Source organism: Ctenopharyngodon idella, chromosome 7 (genome assembly GCF_019924925.1).
Source record: "Ctenopharyngodon idella isolate HZGC_01 chromosome 7, HZGC01, whole genome shotgun sequence".
In the NCBI taxonomy this organism is placed as follows: Eukaryota; Metazoa; Chordata; class Actinopteri; order Cypriniformes; family Xenocyprididae; genus Ctenopharyngodon; species Ctenopharyngodon idella.
Window position 1 is genome coordinate 9,688,314 of NC_067226.1, and position 16,742 is coordinate 9,705,055.

General features: G+C 36.4%; 1 long non-coding RNA gene across 1 annotated transcript; it reads left to right on the top strand.

Annotated features, from left to right (window-relative positions):
- The first annotated feature begins 393 nt into the window (after positions 1–393).
- On the top strand, positions 394–3,802 carry LOC127515964 (uncharacterized). Its single transcript, XR_007930895.1, has 2 exons — positions 394–592; positions 1,978–3,802. It is a non-coding gene; the product is annotated as an uncharacterized LOC127515964 (long non-coding RNA).
- Positions 3,803–16,742: the final 12,940 nt, after the last annotated feature.

Here is a 16,742-nt window from a genome sequence, read left to right on the forward strand (position 1 = left end):
ATGTACAAAGTTACTGTTGTTTCGTCACCCAAGTGTTTGGCATTGCAGAAATACCATTTAACTTTACTCACCTTCTTGTTATTCCATACATGTATGGCATTCTTTCTTCTGTGGAACACAAAAGAAGATATTTGTGACATGTTTCAATGGGTTTTTTGTCTATATACAATGGAAGTCAATGGTCACCAAAACTAGTTACCAACATTCTTCAGAATATGTTCTGCAGAAGAAAAAAATTCATACAGGTTTGGAACAACATTAGGGTGAATAAATAATGACTGAATTTTCATTTTTGGGTGATCCATCCCTTTAAGTTCATGCGATGCAATGTCTTTACTATACTGTTTTAAAATAGTAAAAAGTAAAGTAAAGAGTGCAAGACCTACATCACTGAGCCTTTAAAGCTAAACCATGGAACATTTGTTTACGGTTCCCCCATGTGGTTGATAAGCGCAATTGTCTGTTACAGTGTCGTAAATACTGTCGCTGTATAAGCTTCCCAGTGGGCAGCGCAATACACATGAATTCGTTGACTAAGCTGACGGAACCGGCGAATGCAGAAACCTCGTTTGGAAACCATGCCCACGACCAGGTAAAGTAGCCCGTGTTACACTATGTTCTACAAATATCATTACATAGTTTTATTGATTGTTAACGTATTCCAGAATTGAAAAGTACAATGACAAAAAGAACGGTAGTATGCTAGCCTAGTTTTTTTGCTCGCATAGTTCGTATGTAGCATTATTTGCAAAGGGTGTAATTTGTATAATAGAATAAAATAATGTCCGCATGGTTTTGAGACTTTTTGTTTTATAGTTAGCTGTTGGCTAACTCCACCTAGGGAACCAGTAAAATATGTGACTTATGCTGTAAAGCAGGTCGCACTCTTCCGCTGGCAGGGAATGGGCGGGGCTGTGTGTACCGACCCAAACCAAAGACTATAGATATAGAAAGACGGTTAACTCCTATTAGTTATGAATGGGAGAAACTGCAACGCACAATATGGCGGAATAAGTCCCGCCTTCTAAGTAAAAGAGCCAATCCCTGATTGATAAAGTCATTGCATGACTGTAGCTGCCATTAGAGGCTCCGGTTCCCATAGAAATCTGAGACTCGCGCATAGGACTGCACATGCACATTGGCTCATCTAGCCTGAAAAATAAGCTTTTTTTAATGCTATTTTAACATAAGAAACAACATTTATGGGACGGTTCATGTCAGATTTTGTTGCTGATTTGAAATATGTAATTTAATTGGGAGTTCGCCAAGCAGTTTTTGAGATTTCAGGATTCCCCCATTCAAATAGATAGGACTTGGTCTTGGATGCCCGAAATAGCTGCCCGGAGGCGTTGATAATATGGCCGACGAGTGAACAGACTTTCCTTGAAAGGGACTTTGCCCGAACACGAAACATGCAGAGTGTGGTTGTAGCCGCTAAGAGGCTGCTCAGGTAGCAGCGGCAGTAGAATTCGTCCGGTTAAGAGTTGTTCTACCAATGAAATAATTTTAGAGACATTATTTTAAGGTCGAAAAACTACGTAGTGTTGCTTTAAGCGCATGCCCCCTCCGGACACATCCCCATAATTAGTGGTGAGAGGCCGATGTTAAGATGACTCAGAGAGATGCCTTTGGTTATTTTTTGCTGATGCTAGGAAACAGTTTTACTGTTTCTGTGGTAGTCAAAGTGTTTCCAGTACCCAGGAGGACAAGCATTGGGTTAGCTCTAATTAGATACTGAAATAAAGATGATATTTTCAGAATATGGGAGGCAACTGTAAAATGCACACTGTCACCTGCTATACAACCAAAACGATCACACTAGAGATTCTTTTTTTTTTTTTTTTTTTTAATTTTTGTGTACTTGGTGAAGAAAGGAAGATGCATAGAAAAATTAGTATACTTAAAGATACACATCTATACTTACATTTTATAGTATAGTTACAAGTACATAGCCTGTTTGTTCCTTTGCACTAACAGGAAATGGTTCTGTGGTTGCACAACCCTCACTGATGCCCTGGGATTTGACTGGCATTATTACAAGCGCACTGGGCAGCTTCATCTCCATGGGCTTTTTCTTTGACAAGAAGATCTCTGTTGGAAAGCAGATGAGCAAAAATAGTCTGCTAATGAAGTTTTTGTGCGCCCTTGTCAAACAGTGAATGAGAGAAGTCGTCGAAGACTGATTTATGCAGACTTGTACCCGTTGACCTCCACTTACAAACAGACTGAGAAGACGACGTATAGGAATCCCTAAAATGCTGCAGTCTTTGTGTATCTATACTGGCTGGAACTGCTTTACAGTCACTGCACATTAAATGATGTTGCACAGTCCTATGCTTATGCAAAGCTTCTGCGAAAGCTTGCATCAGATGCAGGGTGGCATTCTGCGAAAGTGAACATGAAGAATAGCATAATTTGTATCTGTGTTAATTACTTGAACAATGGTAATTCAAGGCTATGACCTCACTTCCAATAAGCCAGTGGGAGAATCTATAGTGAGACACCATTATAATTGTGCTGCAGTTGCCAAACTATTAATTATTTGCGTGGGTGAAATTAATGATATATAGCCACAGTTGCCCAAGATCATTCTCTACTCATTAACACAGCCTAAACATTAAGCCCCCATCAATGTAGTTCTAACAAAGGCTGCTGTACTGGATGGGCATGTGTATCCTGCGGTGTCCTAAGCCCCTCTGTGTCCCTCATCTTGCTTGGCCACCTGACAAATGCCCTGGTGGCTCTGGCCCATGACCTAGTGGCAAGTGCTGGGAAGAAATACGCTTTACATTGTTTACAATGTAATTGTGTCCCACAGTCCAGGAAGAAAACAAACAAACAGAGGGAACACAATGGCCTTTGAAGCACATGGGGTGAACTGGAAAATGGTGACGTTCATTGAGAGTTTAACTCGTGTCTTGTGAATAAAATATATGATGCTTCATTCTTGATGAAAGAAACTGCAGTTTGTGTATGAACATTTCGCTGTTTTTTTTTTTATTTCTTTTTAATCATTTTATTAGAAAAGGTTTACAACTGAACTTTCAAGAACTCATATTTTCAAATTTAATGATATTAATTATATAATTATATTTTGAATAGATAATGTTAAAATTATTTACTAAATTTTGGTTCACAATCACATACTATCAGGGCTGGAAATGGGGGGTAACGCGGGGGGACGGCGTTCCAGTTCAAATTGGTTCGATTTTTTTTTTTTTTTTTTTTTTTAGCGAAATGAATGGATTTCTGTATTTATTCACTCAATAGCCTAAGAAAACTAAACGAATTCAGCACAAAAACATAGCGCAATAAAATTGCATGATTAATCACAAAAAGATCACGATCTGGATTTAAACACCCACGCGATCATACTGCTCGAAGTGGGCCGGTACGCACCGGCACTTCTCTATTTTAATTCTGTACCGTAGCCTCGCTTTGTCTTGCGTACCGGCACTTCTCACATGTTGCCGGTACTCTAACCCCCACACCGAAACATAGAATCAGGCAATTAATTAATTGTATACATCGCACGTTCGGAGCTTTAATAAGCAGGAGTGACGCGCCGCGCGCTCCAAAAGTATAAGAATTGCGCGAGCCTTTCTTATGATAAAATGTGAAACCCATTTGAATTCTATTGAGAATGTAGTAAAACGCTATGGAGAAAGTCAAACATGATCTAAAAACAGCCACTAAAAAGACTGATGAAAAGAGGGGAAAACATGATGATGATCCTGCAAGCTTTTTAAATATATAATCTATTAAAGGAATAGATTTAAAAAAAAAAAAAAAAAGAGAGAGAAAGTTAACATTGCCCTAAGCATGCAATGAGGAGTCATCAATGGTCTAGCTGTAATTATATCCTTGTTATAACAAATGCTATGGTTAAACAATTACAAGAACTACTTTTTCATTGGCCAAGTACAAGTTAGAATCAAGAGCTTAACCTTCTTGAATTATTGACTAAATATTGGTTTTCCCCATGTGTAAAATGTGTCTGCTAATATGACAGATATGCCCATTAGGAAAAACCTGTCTGTATTCCAAGAATTAACATCTTAATTCTGAATTAACGTTCAGTATAAGAACATTTTAAGTAAAGATAGTTTGACTTCCCATGGCACTTTGTAAACAAGTAATTGTTAACTATAGGCTGTTACTTTATTGCAGTTGTGTTATCAACCAACTTTGCATGTGTGGGACATTTTGCAAAAATAAAGCAACAAACAAATAAATAAACCTCACGAGGGAGGAGGGAGCAACCGAGGGAGACAACCAGTCCCCCCATCCCAAACGGAAGTAAACAAAATAGAGTAAAACACCTTTTGAAAGTAACTTGATTAACTTCAAGTCAAGTCAAGTCACCTTTATTTATATAACGCTTTTTACAATGCACATTGTGTCAAAGCAGCTTTACAGTGATAACAGGTAAATAATTTTGGCTGCACAGCAGCTCTTAAAGAAAATGGTGATTCATTCCGTTGTAAAAATCAATAGTTTTTAATGTAGTTCGCATACAATGGTGTCAATGCAGGCAGATCAAAAACATTGTTGAATATCAAGTGTCCCCAACTAAGCAAGCCAGAGGCGATAGCGGCAAGGAACCCGAACTCCAACAGGTGACATCCGGTGACAAACAGGTGACAAACAAATCTTCCCATCTAGAGTCCCCCCAGTGAATCTCAGCCATTTCCAGCCCTGCATACTATGTAAATAAAAATCTAAATAATTATACAAAAATATAATAAAATTATAATAATTAATGTTTTATAAATGGTCATTAGCAAATATTATTGTTCACAGTCAGTATTGTCCTACTTTGTGTCAAGATGTAGAAAAATCGAACTGTGCTATGTTAAATTTAATAATTTAATATTGAGGCTATATTTAACTTACATATAGCATAGCATATTGGCTACAAATACGGGAAATATCAGACGAAGATTCTTCTCGCTCTTCAAATACATAAAACATTAGCCTTTATAGACAGTGTTTCTTGAACAAAGAAAACGCTGTACTTTTTTTTTTTTTCAAACATCAGGGGCCGAATTCACAAACATCTTCTTAAGAAAGAAGTTAAGAAAATTCTTAAGATAAATTCTAAGAAGTTCTTAAGAATGTTCCTAAGTGCAATTCTTGAAAAATTCTTAGGAAGTTCTGAAATATTTTCTTAAGAACTTAGGGCAAGATCTTAATTTTTTACTTAAGAAGAAAATGAAAGGTGTTTATTTGTTTGAAAGGGGGTAATTGCTGAAGACTCGCTAAATGAAAAACACCTCAAAGCCTGTCACTGCCTGTAGATTAGGCTACCGTAGATATAATGAGCGCGCAGACTATTTTTGTTGTGGTTGTTTGACGGGAGCTAATCACTCTGTCATGTTTTTAATGGACCATTAAAATTGTTATTTAAAAAAAAACTTGTCTCAAGATACAACGTTCTTTCCTATTCATTTGTACACTGTCTTTTTTGCGCTCTCTCTAGAGTGAATGCGTCCTGTATCTGTGTGTGCTAAAACATTTTCAGCTGGTTAAATTTAGAAATGAAAGTTCACCTGCTGCCTTAAAAATGTGAGTTAACATAACTAAACATAAGTTAACTCAACTTGAAGATAATCTTTGTTTCAACTCACAAATAGTCAAGACAATGCATTATTTGAAGTTTAAATTTTAACTTAAAGTAATGCGTTGTCTTGACTATTTTTGAGTTGAAACAAAGCTTATTTTCAAGTTGAGTTAACTCACATTTTTAAGGCAGCAGGTGAACTTACATTTCTAAGTTTAACCAGCTGGAAATGTTTTACAGTAGCTTACGGAGCCCCGCACATGACATGCAGGAAAAAAAAAAAAAAAGGCTAAATCATGCTCATGATTTACTAATTCTTTCACAAGCTTGAGTGTGCATCATATACAGGTACGCGCAAATGATCAATAATGTAATTTCAGACTTTAGACTGCTTGTCCACATTCAGGGTACAAGTAATATGTATTATATTTAGCTAGCTAGTGTTATGTTGTATGCTTAATATTGAAACGACCCAATAAATTCATTGAGCGTCTATTTAAGACAGGTTGGAGGTTATCCTAACTTTAAGAAGTTATTTACGATGATTTTTAAGAACATTCTTTTCGGGAATATGAATGCTTAAATTTGATCTTAAGAACAATCTTAAGAAAAAAAGATAAGAACATTTTTAATTAAAGTTTTTGAGAATACAAAATATTCTTATCTTTTTTCTTAAGTTTGAAAATAAGAAGAAATTAGCAGTTAAGAAGAATTTTATTCTTAAGAATGTTTTGTGATCTTTATTTACCTTTGCATTGCAAACAAGCAGATATATCTTCAAAATGCCTGCAACACTTCATTCACGATAGAGGTGGGCAGGTTTATGAGGTTTGACTGACAGTTTGAGGATCCAATGGAGTTACGAGGTTTTGTCACAAACTCTTTAAAATCCTTTTCATTCGTTAAATATTTGTAAAACCCACATACAGGCATAAAGGGTGACCAATAGCATTGATTTTTAAAAAATAAAATAAAACAAAAAATTAGAAAATATAGAGATACTGGTTTCTGCCTGACACCAACGATATATTCTAGTGCTGGGTGGTATACCGGTTTCAATTTCGAGACCGATATGTATTTTTCAAAAACCGCCATACCGGTGCGTAGCTGAAACAGCTGCCGTTTCTATTCAATGGCCATGAAGCGCTATGTAGAGCGTATAGAGAGCGGACTTCTATTAACCGCATACCCTTCTTACACTAATGGAAACAACTTTATAACACAACAGTAAATAACTCACAAAATTAACTCTCTTTAATACTGCACATACCATGTAGAGCTATATGATTTCCGCGATGCAGAAAACACGGATGAAATCACGGAATCCAGTCACAAATACAACTTACTGTATAAAGCTGAACGTCACAGAATTTGGCCATTTTTGGACGAATAAATCAAAAGTAGGGCTGTACAATGAATCAGATATTGATACGGACTAGTGTCTGTGAATATTAAAGCTAAAAAAAGACTAGTATTGAAATCTGAAGTCTGTGTGAATGAGCGCCGCATTTTCCTCTACTACTACACACACCTGAAGCACGCGTGACGCTCGCGATGATTTCAGTGTCTGCTGTCTCACTCACACTATACATGAACTTCATCTGCAGAGCTGCTCTTAGAGTCACTTTATGAACATTTCACCGTTTAATTTGATAAAACTATCGACATTTGTCATATATACACAGGAAGTCAAAGGTCTTCACGACTCTGTCAAAATAAAAGTTCGGTATAACTTGAAATAACAGAAATATACTATTGTACAATCGAGTGTACTTCGATTAATAGAGATAATAATAATAATAATAATAACACCGTTTATTAAAACACAAACTCAAAGGTCTTAATTGAAATTACAGAAATTGCACAGTAAAAATGTAGTCTGCTTATTAATATTAATTTAATTAAATAATTAAATTAATATGGTTACATTTTAAACTAAATTGTTGCTTTATGAACTGATTTGATTACATTTTTAATAAATTTTTATTTGTCCTTACAATGTTTATATAATATATTCAATGTACTCCTGACAGTAAAATATGCCAAAATAAAGGTCCAGTAAAAAAAAAAAAAAAAAAAAAAAAAAAACGTGATACAGATTTTTGGTCAAACCGCCCAGCACTAATATATATTTTTAACTGTGTACCTAGCATTTATTTATTTTTTGTTTTTTTGTTTTTTTTGGGCATTTGGTAATTATCCACGGCTCACTTGACAACCTGTCACGGGACAGTGGTGAGGGAACTGCTGTAGGCCTAGAGCACTGCTTTTCTACGTTTGACTGAATTGTACAATTATGTTTATTTCTTATTGTCATTTATAATGGCTATGTTGTTAATTTAAATATTGTTGTTCAATAAATATTATTAATATTATAAATAATATGTTGTATTTGGTATTGAGAAAGTGTTTATTAGTGCGTAATATGGATTGAGTGAAAGTTACATTAATACGCCATTAGATGGCGGCAAAACTTTACGAGTGAATGAGACTCATTCAATGAGTCAGTAGCAAGTTGGACGACCAACTGTCCTTTCTGTCTCTCTGTAGCACTGTCTTAGGCGTCTTACGTTATGTACATTGTAATTTATCGCTCTGGCCACAGTTCTCAGGACTATGGCATATTCACACAGGTGATCCGGGATCCTCCTGGGTATATTTCATCTGTTTTTCAGAGTCAATAGAAAGTTCTCTTTAGTGTCCTAAGTGACCTTAATTCTCTATTGCCTGTAAACTGTTAGTGTCTTAAGGACTGTTCCACAGGTGCATGTATCCTGCAGTATCCTGAAAAAGGGATGTTTCTTTTTTTTTTTTGCTGAGTATTGTATACAGTAAATGCATATACACTGATGAGCCATAACATTATGACCGGGTGAAGCAAATATTGTTGATCTCCAAACAAGGGCACATATTAAGGTCTGGATAGATTAGATGGTAGGACAACAATCAGCTGTCGTAATCAACATGTTTGAAATGCAGGAGAAATGGACAGGAATAAAGAACTGTGCGAATTTGTCAATTGTTATGGCAAGGCAACTGGGTCAGAGCTTATCTAAAATGGCAAGGCTTGTGTGCTGCTCCCGGTCAGCAGTGGTGAGAATTTACCAACAGTGGTCCGAGGAGAGATAAACCACAAACCGGCTACAGGGTGTTGGGTGCCCAAGGCTACCAAGTGCCTATATGACCCCTGTCCACCTTAAAAAACGCTTACAATGGGCATGTGAGCATCGATCACATGGACGGCCGTTTACCTGGGGAAGTGTCACCAGCATGCACGGTGGGGGGAGTGTGAAACTCTGGGCAATGTTCTGCTTGGAAACCCTGGGTACAGCCATTCATGTGGATGTAAATTTGACACATGCCTGCCTAAACACTGTTGCAGACCTGGGGCCGTATTCACAAAACATTTTATCTTACCACTAAGAGTTCTCCTAAATGGCAGTAAAAGTTCTTAGCTAAGAGTTTTCTCTTAAAACCTATTCACAAAGCTGCTGAGACAAACTTTTACTAAGGAACAGAGAGAAGTCTTAAGCTAAAAGTAATTGCGGGGTTGACCTCTTTGCTATGGACTATGCACACAGTGATTGGCTGATGGGGGAGGAGTCACTGTCAGCGATATAATCATAGAAATATGTTGCCATATACAAATAATGGTTTTAAAATACAAATGTTACTATATTCAAATAAATATTTTAAAATAAAAATGATGTTGCCTTATTCAAATAAAGGTTTTTAAAATGTAGGCTAAGTGTCATTAATTAATTAAGCTAGTATATGTTCAGCTAATTTTCAGCCTCTTACATGTCTGTATCTCGAGAGATTGCAGAATTCAAGCGACAAATTATGTTTTATAAACAAAGTTTGGAAGGAGCACATTTAAACGGTCTATCTAATCAGCTCGAGTGGAGGTATACTATATATACACAGACGAGAGCTGACTAACCTATAGTTTCCTCGACAGTTTTCTGCATCCCTCCACTACCCTGTTACTCACTCTCGACTGGGGATATGGGGAGAACTCTGGATTTGGGCTAAATTCCAAGCTCGGAGCCCTCGATCCTCTTGGACAGCACACCAAATATGCTTATTATATATTTTTTATTCTATTCAATCGTTTGTTGTAAGTGTGAACTAGTGAAAACAACTGCCACAGGTAACCGGACATTATTTATTTATTTATTAAATATTTATTTTTGGCGTTTTATGGTAGATTCAAATCTATAAATAAAAATATGTATTGCATTTATGAAGAAAAGGTTCAGCACCAAAGGCTCTATCGCTGTTGCCTCAATGGTGTAGACTGTACAGTGTCTTTGGGTGAACTGCTGAAGCGGACTTAGGAGTCCTCTTGACTACTCCTAACACTTCACAGATTTAGGAGCTAGTTTTAGTTTAAAATACTTTGTAAAATACTCTTAGAGCAAAAATTTAGGAGTCCTAAAATTAGGACTGACGCCCATTATTTTTAAGAGTTTCTCCTAAATCGGTAAGGTAGGAGCTACTTTTAGCCTTAAGATGTTTTGTAAATGCGGCCCCTGATATACCCCTTCATGACAATGGTGTCCCTTGGTGGGAGTGGCCTCTTTCAGCAGGATAATGCACTGCACACATTGTTCAGGAATGGTTTGAGGTATATGATAAAGAGTGCAAAGTGTTGCCCTGGCCTCTAAATTCCTAAATTCCTTAGATCTCAATCCAATTATATCTTGAATCATATATATATATATATATATATATATATATTGTAAGATAAACAGAACCTCAGATACTTTGATCTCCTGAGATATGGACAGTACAAACACATACAGCCATTTGTCTTCACACCCCACAGAGTTGCGGGAAAGCTTCTCTCCATCCTGTCCTTTCTTCACATTTTTTCCTTCTCCCCGCTTCGTTCCCTTTACACATTCTCCCCTTATATAAAGATTATAATGTTCTGTCAATGCAAGTGAATTAACAGTCAATTTTGGTATCATTTAAAATGTCTCAATGCAGCTGGTACAATGGTCTCGTCTACATGGAAGTAAACTAAAAGGTAATAAAGGTTTTAAGAGTTTAGAGATACTTTGGTTGCAATCATGGGTGTGCCCCTTTCCCAGGGTCCTTCATCCAAACTACCTCCTGTTCCACAACAAGGTGCGAACTCCCTAGGTCTGTGACCCTAGTCAATGCAAATTCTGGTTGTAAGTTCATGCCCCACATTGGGGGATGTTTTGTCTTGGTCTGAGTATTTAAAGAAATGTTGCAAAAGGCTCGGGGCGATTCTGTTGTCACATCAGCCCACATTGCTGAGTGTCCAGGACACTCAGCAATGTGCATTTTTCTAAATGTCAGGTATACATCTTTTACTCTATTTCTGAGCATTTGATGTTTTGTATTGATCATCTTTGAATTGATTATGTAATTGGCATGATACGTTTACCTGACTAATAAATTGTTTCATTTGATTTTATTCTGACTTACTCTAAAATTATTGACTCCATTGTTACCGCAAATCTGCGTCAGGTTAGTAACGGACTAAAGTCCAGTTTTGAGTGGAGCATTGGGGCACACCAACTGAGATTTTAGAGCTCCGACTAACGCTTGGCATTAGTTCAAGTGTACTTATACTGTGAAGGCTAATAAAGGGAATTTCCGTTTAGGGCAACAGAATGTTGACTGACCAACCTAAATAGGGTGAGCCTTACCTCTGTTTAATGTAATGTTACTCTAGCTACGTGTACATGGGAAACCATGGCATGACCATACCAAAACTACTATTAGAGAAAGTATTGGTCGGCTTATATCTGGAGTAGTGGTCATGACCTCTGACTAGAGATAATGTTGCTTTAATTCAAGTGTACACAGATCTATGGGGACTAAATAAAATGAGTGAGCATGGGAGCAACGCTCTAAATAGTATAGACAATTACCTCTGTCTAGTGACCAAGACTGGCGGGTTTGTGATCGTGGGCCCGCATAATTAATGAACGGCCGTTGCGAGGACCCTGTGCGACTCTGGCACCCGAATGAACGAGAACAATAAGAGTAAAGAGTAAAACAGAATAATCAAATGTCTAGGTAAATTATAAATATAAATATAAATGGTCAATAATCAATTGACATTCCAACCTAAATTCGAGGTCATAATAAAATGGAGTCAGATAAGAGTTTAATTGGAATTAAATTACCTTTCCACACTGAAAAGACAGAATGCACAAGAAACCTTCCCCGTCCAATGGAAAACCGTCTTTGGGTCGATTGGTATATAATGATTGATATATATATATATATATATATAGAGAGAGAGAGAGAGAGAGAGAAAGAGTCTCTAATAGAATATGTAGATATATCTAAAATAAAATGTTCTTTTTGTCTTGCATTGGTGTTCTTGTCTTCTTTCTCATGCTTTACCTTCCTATGATCAAAGTGACAAAAAGCAAACTGCTTAAAGGAGATACTTAGAAACAGACGTATGAGGCTTATTCCTTGAAATCCGTTATGGTTTTGGACCTACTTCTTTAGCCTAGTGAGTCTGGCCAGCACAAACCTTAACATTTTCCATCACTCCAAGTATGCTCAGCATTAAGAACTTAGTATGTTGATGTTGGCAAACGTCCTGTCCTGGATTTTAACATCTGCAGCGCTGAGACAGCGTGCAGCACTCCTCGCTCCTGAGGGGAATTGGCAAGTGAGAACCATTGCTTTAAAACCTGTTGCACACCTGCAAAGGTTTTGAAATGCTAAGCTTTTAAACAGAATGAAATTTGTTGCTAGCAGGCCAGTCACTATCTTGTTAATCATAATATCAGTTCTACATACAAGTACTTCAAGTACGGCTAGATGTGCTGACAACATAAAGTGTTAGAGTGGAAAATCTTGCTGATAATCCATGTATGGTGAATGAGACCAGCTGCGAGGTAATGCTGGATTGGCCTACAGTGTTTATTTATGTTAGTGGTGTGTTATTGTTCCCTCTTTTGAGTGGTACAATCTCCTGCCCTTTGTCCTAAACACCCCACCACCACCCAAGGGTTGACTTGTGTGTTAAACATTTTTAGTTTCTTTTCCGTGTTTTTTTTTTTTTTTTTTTTTTTTTTGAGTAATTTTCCTCTTTGGAATTGGCTGAACTCTTGCCTCAGGACACCACTAGCATTATTAATCTTAACTCTTTCTCAGAATTTTATTTGCTTTTCTTTCTTCTATGCCAAATTTCTCAACTCTTGGACATACAGTACTTGGGTCCAGCATTGTGTTTATTTTTGTCCTTTTTGCCATGTTACCTAACAGTGGCAGTGTAGAGAACAGTAACTGATGGATAGTTGATGCAGATTTGAACTTACTGCGTACATGAGCACCACATCTCAACATGTCAGAGCATCTGTCTTGTAAACATAATATCTTGGAAGTAGTGCTTCATTATTGGCAAAAGAAAATGTCATTAATAGTTTACATTAACATTTCAGGATATATATATACGATTTATTAGAAAATGTTACTGTTATCACAGTAAATAATTTCCTACTTTGTTCCTACCTTGTACACAATACAGTGTGATTCCCATTAAATAGAGTGGTTCCCTTTTTGAGTTTTGTGTCCTAAACATCGCCCCCATCGACCGTATAGTTGTGTGTGAAACATCTTGAATTTCTTTTCCCTTTTTAAAAGTGATTTTCCCTTCCAGAATTGGCTGAACTTTTGCCTCAGGACACCACTAGCATTATTAATCTTGACTCTTTCTCAGAATATTCTGAGGGGGGAACAGAATTTGGCAAATGATGCAAACTTGCTGCAGACTTGAACTTGCATTACCCATGTGAGCACCACATCTCATCTTATGACACATGCAGTAACTGCTAGACCATGCTGAGACTTTGAAGATTTTATTTATTATTTTTTTTTCATGTGTTGATATATTGATTTTTTAAACAAGAAGTTGGAATTGGACATATTGTCTCTAACAGCCTTTAGTTTTACGTCACAGCCTGGCAAAGCCACACATGATAGCTTGTACAGAGGATGAAAACAATGAAAAAATGATGATCAAAATTAATGAATCCTAACCACTTCAGAATCAGTTGATGGTTAGGAAAAGAAGTAGTTGATGTATGATTATAAGTTTGCATAAGTTTGATGTATAATGCACAACTGAGGAAACTCTGAAGAAACTTTCTAAAGAAACAATGAAGCAGAAATGTTTGTAAAACCTTTATTTATTTATTTATTTTTAATAAATAAATGAATGATTTTTCTTTTGATAATCACCCAAATTGCTCCAGCTGGGACTGGGAGACATGGGACTGCTAAACATACTTTTTCTGTTTATTACACAAGTGACACTCATATTTACACTTTGCATTGTTTAGGAACAAAGTTCTCATCAATTATGGACCAAGCGATGCTTGGTTAATCACAGGACCCAGCATGATGTGGTGTGTGACAATGTGTCCCATTTATTCCTTATTATGTTTCAGCTATCAAAGAAAGTCCACACCACTCTTTCCAAAAACAATAAATGCAGTTAATGAGATAAACATGATTAACAATAAATCTTCCGGGATTTTGACCTTGCTCCAAAGGCTAAGCTTCTTAACTGTGGATGTTTTGAGCCCGTTCCCCTGCTTTTTGAATGCCTGGATCCCGCTTCCATGAAATTAGAGAAGGCTTAGTTCTTAGTATAACATTTACCAGGAACCATACCTTTCTGCTCTGGTCAAAAATCTTTGAAAATCATTATATTGAAATGTGTGTGGTAATTGGCCTAGGTCATGGGGTGGACACAGATTACTATTTACACAATGTTTTAAAGAATGAAACTAAAGCCATTATAGATTTGCTCACATTCAGCTGAATCCTCTGTTCAGTGTCCATTATCTCGCAAGTATAGAGACCATGATGGTCAATTAGAGTGGCTCTCACCCTATTTCCACTCTTCTCTCTCCTGCGTGGTTTATTAGTATATACTTTTCAGTGATTTATTCTTAAATGATTACACTAGAGTTCAAAAGTTTGAGGTTGGTAAGATGTTTTAATGTTTCTGAAAGAAGTATCTTATATACTCACAGAGGCTGCATTTATTTGATCAAAATACAGTAAAAACAGATTATATATTTCGAAATATTACAATTTAAAATGATTGTTTGTTTTCTAATGTATTTTAAAATGTAATTTATTCCTGTGATGGCAAAGCTGAATTTTCAGCTTCATTACTCCAGTCTTCAGTCACATGATCCTTCAGAAATCATGCTGATTTGCTGCTCAAGTAACAGTTCTTATTCTAAATGATTAAAACAGTTGTGCTGCTTAATATTTTTGTGGAAACCGTGATGCATTTTTTTCAGGATTCTTTGATAAATAGAGTGTTCAAAAGAACAGGGGCCTTTTTTTCACAAAACATTTTATCTTACCACTAAGAGTTCTAAATATCAGTAAAAGTTCTTAGCTAAGAGTTTTCTCTTAAAACCTAGTATTGACAAAGCTGCTGAGACAAACTTTTACTCAGGAAAAGAGAGAAGTCTTAAGCCAAGAGAAAGGGCGGGGTTGACCTCCTTGCTATGGATGATGTCAACACGCTTACTAACTATGCACATTGATTGGCTGGTAGGAGAGGAGTCTCTGTCAGTGATTTAATCATATTTTGTAGAACGAGGTATCATGTTGCCATACTCAAATAAAGATTTTAAAATAAAACTGTTGTCATATTGAAATAAAGATTTTAAAATAACAATGTTGTCATATCCAAATAAAGATTTTAAAATAAAACTTGTCATATTCAAATAAAGATTTTAAAATGCAGGCTAAGTGTCACTAATTAAACAAATATATGTTCAGCTAATTGTCAGCCTCCTACATGTCTGCATCTCGAGCAACAAATGATGTTTTATAAACAAAGTTCAGGAGGAGCACGTTCAAATGGTCTATTTAATCAGCTCGAGAGGAGGCGTATGTATACACAGCCGACTCACCTGTTACCTCGGCAGTTTTCTGCATCCCTCCACCACCCCAACTTTACACTCTTGGCTGGTTCCTATTCCTGGATACGGGGAAGCACTCTGAGTTCCGGACAGCATGCCAAACATGCTTATTTTTCTCTATTCGATCATTTATAAGTGTGAACTCGTGAAAACAACTGCCATAGGTAATCTGACATTATTTTATATATATATATATACACATATTCAAAGATTTATTTTTGATGGTTTTGCCTTTTTATTATGATAGGACAGAGAGTAGACAGGACAGGAAGCAGAGTGGGAGAGAGAAAGGGGTGGATTAATCTGCGATGTTCATTTATGTACAGGCAAATTGTATTGAATGACAGAGAATAAAACATTGCGGTCAAGTTGAAAATAATATCCTATCATCGGCACCGATTGTGGGAAGCTCGGGCGACCTGAGTTCGAGTTCCAGCTCGTGGACCTTTCTCAATATAAATCAAAATATTTATTGCATTTTTGAAGAAAAGGCTCAGCACCCAAGGCTCTATCACCTATCGCCTCAATGGTGTACAGTGTCTTTGGGCGGATTGCTGGCAACAACCATTTTAGGATTGTTTGTGATTTGGTCTTATTGACTAAGGAGTCCTCTTGACTACTCCTTACTTTTCACAGATTTAGGAGCTAGTTTTAGCGCTAAAATGCTTTGTAAAATACTCTTAAGTTTAGGACTGACATGCCCATTATTTTTAAGAGTTTCTCCTAATTTGGCAAGTTAGGAGCTACTTTTAGCCTTAAGATGTTTTGTGAATACGGCCCCTGAAATAGAAATCTTTTGTAAAAGTTTTTACTGTGACTTTTGATTAGTTTAATGTATCATTGCTAAATAAAAGTAGGCCTATAAATTTCTTTTAAAAACAAAATCTTACTGACCCCAAACTATTGAACAGTGTAAATGCGTATAATTTTAATTGTTATTTAAATACATATTTATTTATATGCTTATTATATTAAATAAATTTACATGTACATTTTAGAAAATGAGTTTTTTTTTAAATAAAGATAATAGCCTAAAGAAAAACTGCATTACAATAAAAGATCAAAAAGTTTTTTCTAGCTCTGTTAAATCTGGCTTGTAAAACTCTGGCCTCATTACACAAACTGAAATTTGCAATTAGCATAGCTACAGCCAATTGCTAATTAACACAGCCGAGGTGGGTGGCTGGGTTTCATAGAGGTCATTTAGTATACACAAATATCTTTGA